We start from the raw sequence: 17,595 nt of genomic DNA, 5'->3' as shown, positions 1-17,595 counted from the left end.
AAGGTTGAGAGAAAGGGGGAAGGAGAAGACAAGTGTCACTCATCTCACCTTGACTGGGTTTGCTAACTGAGAGAATCTAGGGATGGTTGGAGAAGATTTAGGCATGAGAGGACAAGTGAACTCAAGTCCTTCCCAAGATGTAGGGGGTGTTGGAGAGAATATAGGAAATGGTTATGAAATGTGTGTACGTACACAATTTTCATTACGTTTGGAAGATGAAGATAAATGATGAATTAATATTTAAGAAATATTAATTTCCTTAGCCACATGTTTGATGAGTTGGCAAAGGGAAGATGAAGTGGAGATGGAGGGTGAGTTGGATAAGGGATTAAATAATTTAGAAATTATTTAATATTTGAGACTATAGGATAGGAGAATAATTAAATATTAGATATTTAATTGCTTGGAGGAGATAACTAAATATTAGATATTTAATTAACTTGGTTAGAGGAATAATTAAATATTAGATATTTAATTAATTAGAAGAATAGAATAAATGAACGAATTAATAAAAATATTAATTAATAGAAAGACACGAAAATGAATTAAATAAATTAATCTTTTAAAATTAACTATTTAATAGAAGAATAATTATTAAATAAATATAAAATATTTATTTAATTTCTCATAGCCAATTTTTATGTGTATACACAAAGAGGTTGGAGATATCTAGACAACCATAAGGGGCCACGAATTGTTTTTATATCATTACCTGAGGCGGAACAAGGAGATGCCACTGTCGAACCCTTGGACGACAAATTTGGGCAGACTTGTGGTCCCAAATGTTTTTCTTAATCTTAGATTATTGGAATTGCTTACCATGAAGTACAACAAAGAAAAAAGGTGCATTCAATTGCCCAATGGGGATCTGTTCATCTTGATATATGTAAGGACTATTTAGCAGGTTTTTGGTATGTCTTATGAGCCTTACATGCCCCTATCTTTTATAGACCTGGAAGAAGAGTATACCCGAATGGACACTACTCACACAGTGTGGAAGTTAGCGATGCATAAGAAGGAGAAAGGACGACTCACAAAGCAGGATGATCCTCCTTTAAAAATTACTCTGTTCAGACAATACTTACAATACACATACTGGGCATGTGGCCAAGTCTACGAGGAAGAAATCCCAGATGTCACAAGGATAGGCCCATTGGTGTTGTATGTAGATATTCAAATGCATAAGCCAAGGCCGTTTGATTATGCAACTTACTTGGCAAAGAAGTTGCATGAAGGGTTCCTAAGTTTGCAGATGGAATGTAACCCTACTTTTAAATTTTACTCATTGCTAATGCATATGGTTTTATTTCATGGGTAGATGAAAGGTTTGTGGCCAGAGGAATTAAGGGTGACTCCTAGGAACAAAGATGGAAAAAACCAACCAGTTCAATTATGGGTATCCCTGTGGGACTCAAGGTTTGACAAATCACATTATGTGTTGTTCGAAGAATATTTTGTTAAGCCTTTGTATAGGTTGTTTGGAGTGGAGTGTGGTGGGTCTATCTCACCTGAGATTAAGAGAATCTTGAGACCCCATGCTTTTGGAGACATCAGGGTTAGCCACAATTGGGGTGACTGGTTTGTATGTTGGAATTTCACTTTTTTCAAGGTTTATAGTTTTGAGGGTGTTCCATTTATGTTGCCTACATTAGTTCCTAATAGGATTTCCTATTTAGAGATTTTTAGGCAACTTAGTATGTCAAATGCAAAGCATTTGGGTGGTGCACACAAGCAGACATTTATGCCTGGCACTTTGCATCTTGGAGAATTCACCACAGTATCTACCAAGGCTTATGAGCTGATAGAAAAGAAGTCGATAGAGCAATACAATTCGTATGGACACCAATCTCGGAAAAATTATGATCCAGAGGGGTATATCCACCACTGTAGGAAGAGCCAGAATCAGGGAGAGTATTTGCATATACCCATGGAGGCTGAAGATTTATTTAGAAATAACAAACGAGATGAGGTTGTTGCACTTTTAGAGGAATTGAACCAAAAATTGGAAGAGTGAAAGAAGAGGCTTCACGAACTAAGAGAAGAAGGAGATTCTGAGAGTGGGTCTGATGAGAATGTAGCTATATCAACCCTCCATGTACTTGAATTAGAAGAAGTGGTAGAGAGCCAGGAGTAAATCATGGTGAGACTAAATGCCAATGCAAATGTAGGACTTGAGGAGGATGCACCTTTTGTTGCAGATGAGGTTTTTGTATAGTCAAAGGAGTTCAATTCATATTTGTACCATTATAAAGGGAAAAAGTTGAGGGAGAACATCGCAAACATTACTCCAGAAAATGAAGCAGAAATGCATAAAAAATTAAAAGAAGATATTGATGCAGAAGTGGCCACAATGACACCACAGAGAGGGAGACAACTTCTCAGTGAGGCAGACATAATTTTGTTCCCAGAGTGAGACTTAAGTGCCTCTTTTATCTTTGATAGCTTGTTGCATTCTGACAGAAAGGATGTAAAATTGGACATGCAGTGTGTTGATGATATCTTTATTGGATCAAGGTATGATCCAAATGAAGGGGAAATGTTTCTTTGGGCCCTATACCCTCCAAATAAGAGACCCAAGATCATAGATGTAGATAAGTAATTTGGGCATATGATGAAGCTGAAAGTGGGAGAGGTTAATCCAATTGTCACCGTAGATTTGGGGATTGACATTGCAAAACTGAATAAGGTCCAAATGCAATGGGTGGTGAAAGAGGGTCAAAAATATGAAAGTTTATATGAAGATCTATTAAGAAGTCATGGTCATGAAGTACCATAGATAGCTTAAATTGGTGTTCAATGGAAGAAGAAATATGAAGACTAGATGAAGGAAAATAATAAGTTAAGAGGCAAATCAGGACTGTCAAGGTAGATGTTGCTTGTGTTTTCTTAACAAACAGGTTTGGACATTTGTTGGAAGTTCACAGAGAATTCTGGACGAACTATCAGAAGACCCTAGATAATATGGCTTCTCATAAAAGAACTTTGAATAGGCTAAAGGCATTGTTGAAAGATAAGAGTGCTGATGAGAAAATGGTTGAGAAGATCCAGAGAAGGTTAAATAAACACAAAGGGTTTGGTGTGGACATTAAGCAGGAAGCTACAAATTGCAAAGATATTGTTAGGTATGGTTTACCAAATATTGTGGATGATGCAGAGCAGCTAAAGGACAAAGAGATTTGGATTGCAGAATGTCAGAATGTACTTAACACATCCCTTAATATTGCTCGGGTAGATGTTTTGGATATGAAGGATATAGGTGAGAAAATGGAGAGATTGGTTACCATGGAGATCACATTCAGAGATATTGTATTCAACACCAGCACTCACAATGATAGCAAGTATTTGGAGCACATACAAAAGTGTGACACAATATTGGACGACCAAAATTGATTTTTTTCTATATTTTGTGTCTAGTAATTAAGAAGTTAGGTGTTAGGTTTTGGTTAAGTTTAGTTTGGCAAGATGAAAGGGTGTGTCCTTTCATTCGAATCCATTGGCTCAGATATATGTAATGAGTCATTTTTGTATCATGAAAAGATAGACAATTGGGCCACTAGTTGGGCTGCAAGTGTTATGTTTTAGAAAGGTCTAGTAGGAATGAGAAGTTTATTCTATGCAAACTGAATGTATTGGAGTATTTGTATGTGCAGTTTTTGTGTGCATTCTTATTCCAAAATTTAATTTACACGATTTCATGTTTTTATTTTCATATCGTTGTGCGTAATTTTGTGTTTGATGAAATCATATGTCCTCTTGATAAATCTTTTGAATTGTTTGTGATGTGCCATCACATGATGTTGTATCGAATGTAAAATTGGGTTTTTATTGTTCATGCAACACATAATGAAACCTTCACGGTGATGGTGTTATAATTGTCTCTTGAGTTGATAATGATTCTTGTCCACAAAGTTATGCATTAACTGTCAGATAAAAGCACTGGTCTGTTATTAATATTTGTCGAATAAGTTTGTATGTATTAGGCCCTTATCAAATAAACAAATCTTCTAATTTCTTATAAAGCTACTCTTTTTCATAATTGCTTAGAGTCCTAACATCAATCTTTTGCATAATACAACTATACTCACACTTATTTTATCATTTTTAAAAGCATTCAATAAAAAGCACTTTTGTTAGCGTAGTTGGAGGAAAACCTTTTGCCATCCCTGCAATTGCTAATTCCCACAGTTTAAATTCACTCAAAACAAACCTTTTTTGTGGTTGAGAGTGTAAGGTACACCCACCTGGGTTTAGTGGAGCCTGAAGTGCAGAGGGATTTGGTCTTCGACCATCCCTATTTGTTGGCCAAGGCTGATTGGATCAACTGAGGATTAGGCAAGTCTTTTGTTTTCCAATCTGTGGGTTTTGGGTACCAACAGATTGGTGACTTTGCTAGGGAGTTGTTCAGAAGAAGTTTTCAAAATCTTTGGTAGTTTGTTTTAGACTCTACTGGAGGGAGGATCCCAGAAGATCAGTTAAGTTGGTAATATTTTCCTCTTAGGAGGTGGCGACTCTATATTAACAATTTTTATTCAGTTGGTGACTCTACTGGAGGGAAGAGCCTAGAAGATATTTTCACTATTTAAGAAATGGGTTTTCTTTTCCCATAATTGGCTAAGTTTTTGAAATTTTGAGTCAGACACACTATCAACTGCTTCAAGTCTGTGTTAGGTCTTAAGGGTTTAGGATTTCAATTTTAAATCGCTCAATGTTTGATCAAAAACCCTCTGGTTTCTATTCCTACGTTACTTTATCCACTTAAGTAATGGGTCTTGGGGTCATATGAGGTGTCCCCCCTTGTCATTTGCCTAGGCAGTTGTTGAATTAATCGTAAAAATTTATGCCTTATGTCTTTTCTTCCTAATGTTGTCAGGCCCAGTAAGTTGCACGCAGCTCTCAGATGGATCTATGGTTTTTGCTATTTTGTTAGGTGAAGTTGTGCATGTTTTAAGACTCGTGAAATGGCGAAAGGGAAAAGCGTGTTCAATGGTGCGCATTTGGTTTGGTTTAAAAGGGCTCCATCTTGTTCGAGATCTAATGGTTGGCATTAGTTCACAGCCGAAACTAGCAAGTGAAATACCTTTCGTGAAATGGCAAAAATGCTTGGCGGGACCCGACAGTGGAGACTTTTCAAATGGCTAAAAGGTGATCAGGTTCAAGAGAGATCGACGATTCGTGTTGTTTCGTGGCTGATAGATGCTCACGTGTTATGCCTTGCGAAGTAGCGAAAAGGTTTTTCGGCCCATGAAAAGGGAGTTTTAATAAGAGCATAACAAATGCACAAGTCTCATTTGATCTGACGGTTAGCACAGCTTCGCAAGAGGAAGATGCTCGATAGTTAGCTTTCGCGAAGTAGCGAAATGACATGGTGCTCCAAGCAGGCAGTCTAGTTGGTCGAGATGGCAAGTAAGATGATGGTACATGGTAGAAGGTCAAAATAGTCAGCAAGTTGGATCTAAGGATTAAAAGGTGAGTCCCAGAGGTGAGTCATGCTGCGGGATAAGAAGTGACCTGGTAGATACAGGTGGCAAAGATGAGGTGGAATCCGATGTTTTCTCTCAACGAATGAAAGGTTGACATGTCAGTTCAAAATGACTAGATGCCAGGTAGATGGAGTTGAGTCAGAGGGCCCACGTCTGCCGAATTCAATTATGTTGTTAAGCATCGAGCAAGTCAGTTTAAATCAAGTCGTCCATGTGAGTTCACAAAGGTAAAATGCTCATGTTTTAAAACCAGTGAAACAGCGAAAAGGTTTTGGGGCCCCAAGGATAGATAAAGCATGAAGTTAAAAGGGGATCAACTCCGATTCAATCTAAGGGCTCGCGTTGTTTTGTGGCTGTGAACCAACCGAGGGATATGCTTTGCGAAATAGCAAAAGGAAGAGAAGGTTCATCCAGGTGCAATGCTAGATGGTGACATGTCGATTGACACGTGGTTTCAGAAGAAATTGAGGGCCCACCAAGGTGTAACCAGCGGTTATAAGGGAAAGACACGTGGCTGACTCTGAACTAAACTCGAAGAGTTTTCCAAAGCTAATGGTTGAATGCCACGTGGTATTCGATAACCAGTGAAAGAGTGGCATAAGTGAAGCAAGCATAAAGGTCTCGCTTAAAGGACAGTCATCTCTGATTTAATCCAACGCTTCGCATTGTTTCGTGGCCCAAAGTTGAAAGTGGTTTAAGCTATGCGAAATAGCGAAAGATCGTTAGCCATCAAGATAGAGGAGCGGTTAGTGAAGAAGCTGACGGTCCCGATAAGAGTTAAACGCCGAGAAGTTAAAGTTCCACCTAATGCCTGGCACAGCTTCACGAAAGAAAAGTGCTTGGAGGATAAAGCCCACGAAATGGCGAAAAAGGAGGTAGGGCCCGGTGCTAAAGCAAAGCTATTAAGCCAGTGTAAAGACCGATCAAGTTTCATTTGATTGGACGGTTGGCGTGATTTTGTTTGGCGAAATTGCTCAAAGGTTATGCTCTGCGAAATAGTGAAAGAGCAAAAAGGAAAAATGTGCAGGCATGTTGTGACCTGTTGGAGCGAAAATTTCGAATTCTCTCATGAATTCAATTCTGAAGGGATGGCCGAAGCATGCGGTATCAATGTCACAGTTAAGAGCCTGAGTACCATATATGATCTCATATAAATTGAATGAAAATACCATTCTAAAGAATTGTTGCAGAGAAAGCGATTGCAGAGCTATTTTCTTCAAATACAGAGCAAACTTATTCAGTTGCAGAGTGGATTTCTTCAAGCTAAAAACAGGTTTTCTTGTACTCTTGTTTGGCAATTTCTTAGTAGTGTGTTTTAATTGAGGTCTTGATTTGTCACAGAACCAGTTGGGGGTAATAGTTAAATTGCTTGCATATTTTAAGATGGCACCTAAGAGAGAATTCTCAAGAAAAATTAATTACCAGGAAAGGGCCATTTGTGATGATTTTCTTGAACAGTTGACATTGTCAACTAATCTGGCATCAAAGGTGAAAGAACTAGTGCCAAGAGCTCCTCGCTTGAAAATAGGAGAGGGGTTATATGATAAGGGTAACTGGTTGAGAGACCCATAGGTTGGGTTGTCTGGGTTGGGGTTGTTCAAAGTTGGATTTGGCATGAGAAATTCCCCTGCCCCAATGAACAACATCTGGGAGTTAGATGTGGAAAAATTGGTAGTTCCAGGAGTATTCATCGATATGGATCTCCTAACTTAGATTGCACATAATTATGATCCAGTTACAAGGAGCATCAAGGATATAAATGGGAAATCCCTAATTGCAATCCATAATGAGGAGTTCAGAAATGCTTTTGGGCTTAATGAGCTTACTAATTTTCTAGAACCTATTAATTTCAAATCATTAGCTCAGGTATACAATGTGCAGAGGAACCACCTTAGAAATGGGCCTCTTAAAGAATTCTTTGTGAAGATAGGTGGGTTAATAGTTGTAGGACCCAACACTGAAGAGCCTTTCTCATTGAATCTATTCACCCTTAGGGCTCAGGGATTGTATTGGTCACTTTGCCAGATTTTAGGAGAGGATGCTGAGGCAAATATGCCCACTCATTACATGCTAATTATTGCTTAGATTTTGAATCCTTCTCTTGCAGTAACTTTTGATTATGCTTCCTTTATCACTTATGCTATCCATGAAGGATTGATAGGAATAAAGAATGGGAAAGTGGATAGGCCTTTTGGATGGTATTCCCTCCTCATGCATCTATTTTTATTCAAGGGTGGTGATTATTTTGCAAATGGAATGGATCTTGTAAAAGAGAAAGATGGAGAAAAGATGACAGTGCAATTATGGAGTACAGTGTTGTCATGGGACAGAAATGATGCTAGTTTCTTAAAGTTTGATAAATTTTTTGCATCAAAGATTAGGACTCTCCTTTGTTCAAAAAATACAAGAGTCCCCAAGGTTCTTTTGGAATTTATTAGACCAAAAGAATTTGCAGAAAATATAAAAATTGTCCATAATTGGGGTGATATTTACTTATACCCTGTCTCCATAGTTTTTAGAGTATTTGGTTTCAAAGGCACTCCATTTTTATTGCCTTATCAAGTCCCTCTCAAAGTGGGAATTGAAGAAGTCCTCAGACAAATTGGTAGTGTGCAAGAGGCAGAGCTAACAGGCAGGGGTAAAGGGACTATTTTCCCTACAGTTACTATAGCCCACCAATTTGTAATAACCAAGGGAGGTTGGAACTGTTTTGAAGGTTTTCTTCAACCTTATCATTTATCAACTGCAGTATCTAGGTGTGTCGATCCTGAAGATTTCTTCAATGGCATGTTTAGAAAGAGGGCAATATGTAGAGGTAGACCCCATCAATTCCAGTTTCCTGAAGACCTTATTAGAAATGAGTTTGATCTAGATGAGCAGGAGCTGAGGAAGGAAAAGTGGGTGGCTTATAAAAAGGCCTTAGACTTTGTACATCATTTTGATACCAGTTATGACCCATTGTCTAGCTTTCACCCTTTTCAAGAGAAAATAAAGTTCCTAATTCTTTGTTTTGAGGATGTGATGCAGAATTTGAAAGAAAAGAGGGAGGTTGCAATTAAAAATAACCCTGAAAAAGAAAGAATGGTTCTAAGTAGGTCTACATATGCCAGAGCAATTCCTCCTGGTGACTACATGTTGCACAAGAAGTCTAATTACAGTGTGTTAATGCCTACAACAGGGGAGCCCTCTACCTCTAAAGGAAAGAGGAAGATACAAGATGTCATTGACATCTAAGATAGCCCAAAGAAATAGAGAGTGGGAAAAGAGATACATTCTAATGAACCTTTGTACTCTCCATCTCAATCCCCTATTCATATAGGAGATGAACAGGCAGCAGCTGAGCAACTGTTACAGTTAGGCAGTTTGGGAGAAATAGCATACACATATGATGAAGTAGAAGAGGGAATGCCAGAAGAGCCCCTTGCTGCTGAGATGAACATCACTACCAACGAGTTCAAGGGTCGGGAGTGGGATCCTGAGATCAAGCAGGCCAGTGAGGACTTCTTGGCTGACAACAACTTTGTTACATCAAGGGCATTCATGCAATTTGTGTGGAAGCAGAACATTGACAAATACAATGTAAGGTGTGAAAAGAGAAAAGGTGAGCAACCTCATAAAGATCCAGCTGTGGTTGAGGAGGAAATAAAGCAAGAAATGATAGATGAGTTTAAGACCATCACTCCTGAGAAAGGAAGAGATATGGTGGCACAAGCTGGAGTACTCATTCTCCCTGAGTGGGACATAGCAGATGCCTTGGTATTGGAGGCAATGAGAAAAGAAACAAAACCCATGGAGGGAGTCACTTTTAGCAAATACAATGCTGCACTGGTCATGTGGCCTCTCAAAAGAAATGAGAATAAGATAAATAAGGACACCCTAGGGTCAAGTTACCTTAGTGGGATGATAGTAAAGAGAGTGCAGAACACAGGGGTAGTGGAAGCTGCTAGAGACTACAAAGTTTAGTGTTGCAGTAGCAGAAAGGGAGGCTAAGGAAAAGGCAAACCTCCAAGTTAGTTGAAGACAATTTTGAAAGGTTACAATAGTGCTAAGGAAGAGGTAAGGGGTAAGGACAACATCATTGCCAAGCTGCAAAGCCAGTTGACAGGACAGTACCATTAAGGTGAGTCTTCAACACTGATGATCTCCTCTTCTCCTCCAAGACCTCCACCTACCAGCCCCATTATTGAGTTCCCATCATCTCCAACACCTTCTAGTTCTCAAATGGTTGAGATCACTCCCCAAGAATTGGAGAATTTAAAACAGGCTCAAGCCTTGTATGCAAAGAAGTATGAAGAAAGAGTAAGGGCTACAATTTCAAGTTTTGCTAACACCATGGGGGCCTCACTATTGTATAACAACATAAGAAAGATTTTAGATATGTGGAATGAGCTTAATGGAGATAAGGCCGTTTTGATGCCTATTTTTGACAAGTGGAAGCCTAGAGAGAAGGATTTGGAGCTTATTTGTGCATCCTATGATGAAGCAGGGGCAAATCCTATTATCAAATCCCCTTGTGACACCACCAAGGACCTAGTAAAATTGGCAGAAGGGATGGACAATGCTGACATGAAGATCAACTTGTACAAAAAGGAGTACACTGATCAGGTTTTTGAATTACTCCCAGGAGTTTTTGTCAGCCCAAATCAATTGAAGGACAAACAAGTGTGGCTTAAGGAATTAGAAGTCAAATTGTCAGTTAGAATAAAAGGAATTGTTGACTTAGATGATGCTTCCTTTTTTGTTGTAACAATTTAGGAGATAGAAAGAATTAAATCTCATTATGGTTTTCTCAATTCAGAGGTTAACAAGATGAGGAATTCATGGAAAAGGTTAACCAAGGAAAAAGCAAAAGTGATTAACTTTGTGTGGCTAGCTGATGATGTATACAATGAGTGGACAATAAAATATGCCATACAGGATGTAGAACAATTAGAAGAGGTTGCAACGGGTCAACAAGTAGAAGAAGCCGTGGAGGTTGAAAAAGACTTGTAACCATTTTTGTAAAAGGTTTTGTAACTTCTTCTTGAGAAGCAATAATTGTAACAAACTCTCTTAGGAAAGTCTGAAGCTATGTGCATCCATGCTATTATAAATGGATACCAGGACTAGTTAGAAATGATCGCAAAGAATTGTAAGAAAATGCTGCAGAAATTTATCTGAGCTTTTCCAAGTTTTAATGGAGAATATTCGAAGGTTTCTTGTAATACTTTTTTGAAGAAAATATCAATATACAGACCATTGGTTTTGAGTTAAAACTTTGTGTTGTCTTCAAATGTGTTTGCAAGTGTTTACTGTTTCATTCTAAATAATCCAGGGTTATTTCGTTTGAATAGGGGTTGTAAGGCGACTTTTAGTAGATATGTTTCTTAGCTTTTCTCTTCAGGAGGGGAATTAAATATGCAGGAATCACCTCTACCAGTAAATTCCTGGTGAGATATTTTGAATCTTGATGAGCGTAGTTTAATTGGGTATGAATAAATTCTTATGTGTGTCAGGCATATATAGGGATCTACAGAAGCCAAACTAATGGGATATGTATAGATATTTGATTGTGAGAGTATTGTTTGAACTTAGATGACTCTGTGACCTTGGATAAGGCACTAGCATAGATCGAGGTTGTCTATTACATATTTTGTAGGTCAAATACTGAATATGAGTACAATTTTCATTCCTTTGTTTTAGTAAGTTTTAAGGTGCTTAGATCCACTGGTTTTCTGGACTGGTTTGCTGTGGATTTATCTTTTAAAAGTGTGAATTTAGTTCACACAGGTATACCTACCTGGACTTAGAGTAGGTCCGAAGTGTAGAAGGTTAAATCAAATCTTGTCATATGTTGTCCTGGAAGTTTCCTTCTCTTTAATATCTCTTCTGCATAGAGTTATCATATTATTATAAGGATGTTGAAGTGAATCAGATTTTGAAGACAACAGAAGATTAATAAAAAATATTGTTCCTCTTAGGAGGTGGTGACTCTACATCTAATACATGAATAATAATTGGTATTTTGAGAAGGTAAGAGAAACCCCTAGGTGTTTATCAATAAAATTAATGCAGGGGAGAAGGTCTCTACATAAAGGACAAGATAATCTTGTTCGGTTGAGTCCAAAGAAAAGATAGACAATTGGGTCGTTGGTTGGGCTGCAAGTGTTATGTTTTAGAAAGGTCTAGTAGGAATGAGAAGTTTATTCTCTGCAAACTGAATGTATTGGAGTATTTGTAAGTGCAGTTTTTGTGTACATTCTTATTCTAGAAGTTAATATACAAGATTTCATGTTTTTATTTTCAGATCATTGTGTGTAATTTTGTGTTTGATGAAATCATATGTCCTCTTGATAAATCTTTTGGATTTGTTGTGATGTGTCATCACATGATGTTGTATCGAATGTAAAATTGGGTTTTTATTGTTCATGCAACACATAATGAAACCTTCACAGTGATGGTCTTATAATTGTCTCTTGAGTTGATAATGATTCTTGTCCACAAAGTTATGCATTAACTGTCAGATAAAGGCACTTTGGTCTGTTATTAATCTTTGTTGAATAAGTTTGTATGCATTAGGGCCTTATCAAAGAAATAAATCTTCGAATTTCTATAAGTACTGCTCTTTTTCATAATTGCTTAAAGTCCTAAAAGCAATCTTCAAATTCTAAGGATGGAGGAGGTTTACTCAAACCTGCGAACCCCGAAGGAGATGAACCTCGCCTTAGGCGATGTCGTACCTGCAATCTTCTACACCCATGAATCATGCAAGCATGCATATGCATATACATATTCAATGAAGGCGTTAGCTCAAGATTTATCACAAGGGTTAGGAACTATTACATTTACACAAGAATCGATGCAAAAGCACAATAATAAGTATGCACAATTATTTATTTTATCTAAACTACACATTGCATCACGGTTAACCTACCATTCAAGAATGCCACATAGGAAGTCAACCAAGGTCAAACGGGTTTTACAAGTCCGACTAGGGTATGGGCATTACGTTCTCCCCCCCTAGGCTCCGACTTACTCCTGGAAGTCGCAAAGCTAAATGGAAGTCCTGCAACACTTATTAGCCCTTAAACTCAATTAACAATTATCAATTTGCACAACCAACTATTTTGCCATCATCTTAGAACATTATTCATAAATCCTCTACGAGTGTCATCATCCATTAACAAAAATGCATCTAACATCATTCACATCTTCAAACATTCTATAATTTACACACAATCATAGTAGAGAAACCAGACTTTTTCCCTTTTTATTACACCAAATTTAAGCAATTTAAAATATATAGACACAGTTATCATACCCATTTATCAAACATGACAAGAAAATATGCTCTCAAGGTCAATTTCTTTCACCAATTCATCTCTTTCACAAAACTTTATCGCATAGAACTAGCTTCAAATATCATTTTCTACAACCAAGTTAACTTTCAACAAATAAGAGCAATGAAAGAACTCAATTGTTTACACTTTTCAGACATACAAGAACCTTTTCAATGACTATGCCCCATAACATAGTGATAAGTTAATACCATTTATTCCATGATTACACATAATATCCATCCACAAGACTAGTTTGCACAACACAAAAGGCCACATGTGAGCATGTCTAATGCTCGGTCAAAGGTAACATATACGGTCCACATCTCTATGCGTGCTCTTAGAATAAATACATGATCAACAAATGTCCAACATCTCACTCGAGGGCTTGATGGTGCTAGGGTACACCATAGCGGTGCTACCTTTCATACAAGTCCCTCGTGAATATCCCTTGTTGTGTAAGGTGTTTAGCCTCCAAGAGATAGTCACCACTCATAGGTAGGTAGTGGATCCTAGCTGTTTCATAGCCTCACATACCTCCATCCTCAAGGTTCCCTGCGTCTACTTCCTCGTATACACTCATCCAAGACCGTCTCCTACGTTTTTGGAGAGGAATTCACATTGCAACACAAGACCAGCATACGAAAACAACAAGGATAAACCGGTTTAGCCACCAAAGTACAAAAGAATAAAGATAATAATTGTCAATTCCAACAATAAGACAAGAAAATAATTTTTGGATTTGCAACTTCAAATCAAGTAAGATCTAGTTTGCAAGATCGTGGCTAAACTGTCAAGGGCAAAGTAAAATAAATTGCTAGCCCACAAAGAAATAAATAAATAGTTAAAAGAAAATGATAATTGCACATTACATCACTACGTGACTAGTAGCTAGCCACCAACGAGGAAGGAAGGAACAATCGTCTAGCTATCCTACTAGCTCATCATGTGGTGTGGCCAAGTCACACATCCGCATGGCATGGCAGTGTGCACCTCGGCATCACCCCGCATCACGTCGTCATGTGGCATGGCTCTACCCTACACCTAGCGGTAGGCCACATGGAAATGTCTACTACATCCTGCATCGTGTCTCAGCACGGCATGGCAATACTCCAAGCGGACAAAGCACGCAATGGACGTATCCCGCATGGCAGTGTACCTCGCGGATAAGGCACGCGCCGGTCACACTCCGCATAGCGATGTTCCTCTCAGGATACTCACCGTAAGCCAGAGGTATACATGGCTAAGTTCTACCCACAAGTCTACCAACACTAGCCAGTTGGCAACTTATGTAAGAAAATAACACGCCTCTCATGAAGACAAGGCAACAGATGCTCCAATAAAATCCGTCAATATGCTCATAAACTGTCATCTATATGCTCAAAATAAAGGATAGGAATTAGGCTGGCACACATGAACCTCGTAAATCAGTTCATCACAAGGGGAAGTATTGAGTACACCTATGTTACAGTTTCATTACAAAACTATATTTTTCCTCAAAATAGGGAAGCTAAAGTCGCTTCACGTCGACATTACTCATACGCTGTTCATACTATTCAAGGAATGGTGACTTCTACTACTACCCCTTCACATACTGACTTATCAACAACCCGTGGGTTGGCACTCAGTAAGGAAACAAATAAGCAACATCACATAGGTAGGTATGGTTTCCCATACTCATAAGCAAACATATTCCCCATGGTTGATTACTTCACCATCCCATGGGCACACAAAACAAGTACGGGTTTTCTCACAACACACACAGAATAGCACCATTACTGGTTTAGTCACATTTACGAGGAGTACTTTACATTATGCTAACATATACTTACGGAAAGTTTTAATTATGCTCTACACATGAATCACCAAACAAGTTTACTCTAGATACACGTACTAAAATTCTCAACAATTCAAATTTACACAAAGAAATAACATCATTCTGATATCTTTCTCAATTTCCCTTAAGCCTTTTCATTCACATTACTAACTATGCAATTTCCCTTTTCGAGATGAAAAACTTTTCCCTTTCAATTAGAAGCCCAAAGCAACATACAATTTCATATGCATTATAAGAATTTCTTTAAATCACTGCATTCAAAATAGTATTTCAAAAAACAACAATCCCTATATTTTAGACAAGAGGAGGAAGAGAGTTGGAAAATCAACTATTTCCTACGAATACACAAGAATTTCAAGATCACACCATATGCTCGAATATAAGTTTATCATTTGAGTTGCACGGTTCTCATTTTGCTATCTTTTAGGAAGGTGCCAAAACATCCTAACATGACTTTCCTAATCATTATTGTTGCACTATAATGTTCTAGTTTTCTGAACAAGGATTCAAGACAACCAAATTTTCTTTTGTAATACAAGTCTTCTTGAGAACAATCACTATTCGTAATACAATACAATACAATACTACATCAAATCTAACATTGAAATTTCATAATATGACAAGGAGGTAAATGAAGAGCTATCTACTAGATATTACACATTTGATGCATACAAATTAACAAGTCTTTCATTTACTCTTTTTGAAACATAATAAGACAATTACCCATATCCAAAGCAAGTTAAATGGTGCGTCACTTAATAGGTCCTAAATCACACCAGTTGAATAAGCACATAAAACAATCTTTCGAGGAGCACATTAATACACTCCTGAAGCTACTACAGCGAGTCCTCTTTTGGTATTCCTTTCACATCAAGCAATTTTCACAAAATCAACTATGTGCATTTTAATGCACCTTACATAAGATGGAATTTAGTTATATTACTCCTACCAAGCACATGGAGAACCCTTTAATGCAAACATACCATTTTCTATCATTAACCAAAAATTAACTCCCAAACCAATTCCCCATTCGCAATCTAAGACGCAAAACGTTATAAGGCTCACACAAGGCTCAAAAAATATCATCCTTTCTCTTGCAATAAGAAAAATTAAATAAAAGATAACTACACATATCAATTCCTTTTAATTTACTAGAGAGAGAAGAGGAAGAGTCATAATCACTCAATTTACTACATAATAAACATTAACATTTTCTATACTAGTCTTTCAAGTGGACAATCATTAAAATCGATCAATACCATAAACAAGCACATACCGTACTTTTAGATTCAAGATATTAACAACCAACCCAGATGGATTAATCAAAAGAGTAAAATAAATTGAAAATGAAGGTACATTCGACTCCCTTTTAAAGTAAGAGAAATCATAGACCAAGACCTCAATAAGAAGACAAAACACCCATAATTATTTCCAAAACACCCACGTCAATAAGGTGAAAACAAGGTGTGAACGCACACATTTACACACGAGTAGGGTTTGTTAAATCACACCCTCACATCAAAGTGGACAAGCACACAACATAAGGTAGACACACACACACCAACTAAGGGCACAAGCGAAACCAGAGATCCTAGTGTTGCAACATGGGCTCTGATACCAAGTGTAATGCCCCGCCAGGAAACCCCTAAGGGTTTAAGTTAAAAACACTCAAATAGAGTGTAAATATTTTTTTTTTAAAATAATAATTAAGAGCATTAATGAAAAGTTACAACATGAAGATAATTTGGAGTTATCTGAAACTTAGATAGCACAGCGGACGGCTAAACGATCCTAAGGAGTTTCCCAACGCGATTACATAACCTTACACCTAGCTCAACTTGCGTCAATTGATCCATTAAATCTGGATATCTTAATTGTGAGATAATGCATAAGACATGATTATATATATGTTCAATGATATGACATCTTAGAATTTTAGGAAGCGTTCATTTACTTTGGGTGGTTAGGAGGCCATCGAGAGGTTATTTACTCAATGCACTTTAATTCATAATTTCATTAGGAGGCCTCCCAATAGGTTCAAGCGTTTAATAAAATGAAGTTCATTCATTGGGTTTAGGGTATCCATTCACAATTGATATCATCCTTTAATATTAAAAGTATGGCTAATAAGGTGAGATACATTCATTAAGGATTAAACTACAATTAATAGAGTGTGATCCCTTCATTTGATTTCATGCATAGCCAACTAATGAGTTGTAGTTCTTTTATGAAGAATAAAATGTGAGTAGCCATAGAATTCATTCATTGAAGCTTCGATAGAGCCATTAGATGGACTCAATTCATTTAGGTGAAAATGTATTAGGTCACATGAGAGCATCCTTTAAATTAAAATATAGTTAGTAAGGTGATATTCATCATTTCAAGATTAGAATATAAGTTCATAGTGACATTCTTCCATTAGGATTAAAATACCCTTATCTGATTGCATATCACTCTTTTGGGTTAAATGAAGTTAATATGAAAAGGTACATTTACTAAGATTTGGATATAAACAACTATACAATTACTTCCCATTTTAGTTCAATTTTAGCAATCATAAGAGATTCCTTTATTAAGGTTACAATTATGGATAAATAGTTGAGTTAACCCAATTTCCTAGTTAATTTTGGTAAGGATTATTTGTTGAGATTAAAACTTGCAATAACTAAACAAATTCATCCAATATAGTGAAACATAACTAACATGGCGCTACCAATTTACTAAGGTAAAAAGGTAAATATCTATATGAGGTTCATCCTTTAAATTTCACTTAGAATTTATAACATTAATTCAAACTTTGTTTTCCATTCACATTTGTTCAATTTACATGCTTAAGAACAAGTTAATCCAATGATGTAATCTGGCAAGATTCTTTCCACTATTACAATTTTTAATTCACATTATCAAAATACTTTCCATAATTTTAATTACAATCCTCTTATGAACCTAATTACTACATTTG

This window comes from Cryptomeria japonica, chromosome 10 (genome assembly GCF_030272615.1).
Source record: "Cryptomeria japonica chromosome 10, Sugi_1.0, whole genome shotgun sequence".
NCBI classification, from domain to species: domain Eukaryota; kingdom Viridiplantae; phylum Streptophyta; class Pinopsida; order Cupressales; family Cupressaceae; genus Cryptomeria; species Cryptomeria japonica.
Note: the sequence above shows the minus strand (reverse complement) of the source record.